Below are 3,740 nucleotides of genomic sequence, written 5' to 3' on the forward strand. Positions count from 1 at the left end.
GTAAAAGTTGTTTTCTTATTGCAATTTTATGATTTTTTTTTCTTCATTTGTCCTAGGTTAAAAGAAATTCATATAAAAATAAATTTTATGAATAATAGCTTACATAATAGGATTAACTCTAAAAGAATGATGTTGGTAATTTCTTATTAATTCTTAAAATATTTGTTTTATTTTTAAATTTTTTGCAATTGAATGATATTAGTATAACTTTTGCAACATTTAATGGTTTCAATGTTTATTAATTTATTTTTGGTTTTATAAAAGAGTTTTGTCATCTTTTAGTAACATTTTCATGTTAGACATAGAGCAATGAATATTAAAATTTAAGTATTAGCAGGAATTAAATTGGTGGTTACCTGAAGCGGGTTTGTTTGATTGAAAATGGTTTTTGAAAAATAATTTTGGAAAATAATTTATTTTTCTGAAAAATCTAATATTTTCTGGTGTTTAAATAAATTTGTATAAAAAATTCTGTTGTTTGTCAATTTTTTAAAATATTTCATAAAATTGTTTTAAATGAAATAAACATACATTTGAGAATTTATTGTCTTTTCATTATTTAATTGAATTCATTTTATATCTATTAAATTTATATTTTATACTATTTTTGCATATTTTGCAATGATTTATTTATAAGTAAATACATCAAATTAAATATATAATAGTAATCAATTATTAAGCAATATATTGATCATTATTGCTCTTTAGTCTATCAATCTCTTTTGCATACTGGAGAGCCTCGTAATTGGCTCGGCACCTTAGCCTTTGAATGAAGTTTGAAAGGTCATTATTAGTAAGCCTTGAATCTGTATGCGTTATCTTGATCACCTTGTGTCACTTTAGTAACAACACTTCCCTCCTGTAGTAAATGAAGCCATCTAAGACACCTTTCCAAAAACAATAAACTAAATGGAATATCACCATACATTTAACACCAAATTTCAATCCATTTAATACCTTAGATTAGGAAACAGTCCCAGGGGCTTTAGTTTTGAGTACTTAATGGGAAGATACTCAGCAATATCAATATCATCTTTTAGTACATTAATAAAGTGCCTCCAGTAAAAAAATATCCTTGAAATCACTACGTACAACGTATTCAAAACATTAATTAATGAAGAGTCGACAAAATAGGCCGGGGTGCATTGGTATGCCTGAGTGTTGCATAACTAGGATCTAATGAAAATCTCATCTGGAACCGATGTTGCTCCACTGTCACACTCACTTTTCGAGTTAATAGTGTCTTCATATCAAATAATTCAAGATCCTATTTATAGAAAGCAAATGCAATTCATCAGACATAAATGTAACATATACATACATCTTGATTTCACAGACCATAACATTAAAATATCCCTCCAAATTGAGCTTCCTTGATCATCTAAATTAGACTTGGAAAATATTTCCAACAATAGTATCTTAGAGGTAGTGCAGGCATATAACTATACTTCCAACATAGATAAGCATGCTTACTATTTAACAATGGCAATTTAGTGAGTCAATAGAGAACTGCTTCCATTGCATGTCTCGCATTTGAGTAAGCCACGAGATCCACAAGTTGCACAAGGTATCTTTCCCTTCCATCACATTTTGTGCATTTACAGAGATATAATCAATCATCAACGAAAAAAATGGATCATGTAAAGAACTCATACCTCAACAATATATGTTTGGAAGAAAAGAAATTAACAAGAACCAAATATTAAACTAATGTTTACAAAGTTCAATATGGGGATCATTAGGCAAAAGTTTCAAACTTAGAACACCCAAATAGAAAATTAGGAAGGATAATTACACGTAAATATGGTTCCTTGAAAGAATGCATAGTTGTGAACTATTAGCTCAACCATATTAGTCATATGTTGGAACCAGTAACCAACTATCTTGGATAATAAATATAGGCTTTGTTTCTCTTATCACTTCCCTTTCTTTTAAGAAAGTTCCAAGAGTTCCCACTTAAACATTGCAATCCTCAACAGCATGAATCTTCCAGGTACGAGCAGGGCAACTCCCCCAACAACATTGATAACCGATATGATCGATGAGCAACTCTCTTATCTCTACCTCATCCAATAGTTGCCTACACTTAGATGACACATTTTAATCAATACATGCTAATACCTTATGCTTAAGAATTCACATTGATAATTCACACTTAGAGGAGACATTCTAATCTGTTCGAAAATAGGTGAGACCGAGATTTAGAGACACTTTATATTACTAGTATAAAATGTTGCTACTATATTTGTCTTAGCTCCTAATTCAAGAACATATGAAAACACCGCAAATTAACGAAAGGGAGTCCCGACTTTCATCGAGCCATACCTCTGAAAATCATTGGAGTATGTGCCATAATCTGTTGCATAAGGACTTTGGTGAGGAATAGCCTGCTCTAAGACATACAATAAAACCAGTCAACGGTAAGAGTGCATAACTTAAAATCTACATTGACAACTCAATTTCAATGCTTAATTATGGAATTAATTTTCTTTCATCCACTAAAAAGACCAAAATTAAAAATTTAAAGCCACTCAAAAAATTCCCAACTATGAACCAAAAAAGTTATAAAACCATTGAACGAAAGAGACTGAAACACTAAATAACCATGTACTAAAAGAAGTGGCTTATATTGGAGATACCATTAGGAAGGGGCTCAGGGGAGCTGATCAAAGGAGCATGAATGGATGGCGGGTAAGGAGTAGAAAAAGAAGTGGCTGATCGAATCTCTTCGATGCTAACATCCGTACCCGGCAACGAAGCCGTTGGAATCACCGACCCTGTTCTGCCAACATACTGATACGAGCTCAGCCTCTCGTTCTCATCAATTTCAATTCTTTTCTCTTCTAAAACCCAAGATCAATGCTAGATGACTCGGTTACGATCATCATTGAAAATATCTAAAAATATGAAAATGGAAAACAAGGGGAAGGAGGAAATGGGATACCAGAGAGATGGTGTGGATAAGTGGAAGAAGTGATGATAAATTGGACCAATTTCCTTAGCAAGGAAGGAAGTTGAAGAAGATCATCGAACTAATGATAGAATTCATATTTTGGAAGTTGAAACTTGGATTAACAAAAGCCTCCATATTAATATTACAATGCAATTACCAAACAGAACTTTCACAATCTACTTATTTGAGGACTCCAACACCAATTGTTTATAGTATTATTAGTGATTAATAATTAACGCAAATACTTATTTGGATTCTTAATTATATATCTTCGGTTGTTACAATCACAAAATTATGGAAGTGACTCTAAATTAGGTTTAATTTTAGATTTTATACTATATTTTTACAAAAGATGAAAATGTATGTTCTTGTACTTTAATTTGTCAAATTTTAGTCCTTGTACTTTATAAAAATTGAGAATTCCATCCAATTATCTGTAAACACATGATCTTGAGCCACTAATTTTTCCAACTTATTGCATATAAATTTATTGAGTACAACTGAATTTTATTAATTCCTTGCATATAAATTACTTAATTGTTTATTTCAAGACATAAATTTAACAGTAAGATTTGACAATATTATGCAATGAGACTAGTTTCTTAAGCTTTCATGAAGTTTGAGGATTTTCTAATAAATTAAAGTAAAAGAACTAAATTTTCAATTTTTTGTTAAGTAAAAGGTTGGAATTTATAATTATTCAACAAAAGATGAAAACAAGGGCAGAATGTGGGGAGAGAGATTCTCTGATTTATGAAATACTGGACATGGAGTAGAGGTATCCTTC

General features: G+C 30.7%; 1 pseudogene; it reads right to left on the reverse strand.

Moving 5' to 3' along the window:
* Positions 1–1,532: 1,532 nt before the first annotated feature.
* Positions 1,533–3,088, reverse strand: LOC105797952 (uncharacterized; annotated as a pseudogene).
* Positions 3,089–3,740: the final 652 nt, after the last annotated feature.

This window comes from Gossypium raimondii, chromosome 9, assembly GCF_025698545.1.
Source record: "Gossypium raimondii isolate GPD5lz chromosome 9, ASM2569854v1, whole genome shotgun sequence".
Lineage (NCBI taxonomy): Eukaryota > Viridiplantae > Streptophyta > Magnoliopsida > Malvales > Malvaceae > Gossypium > Gossypium raimondii.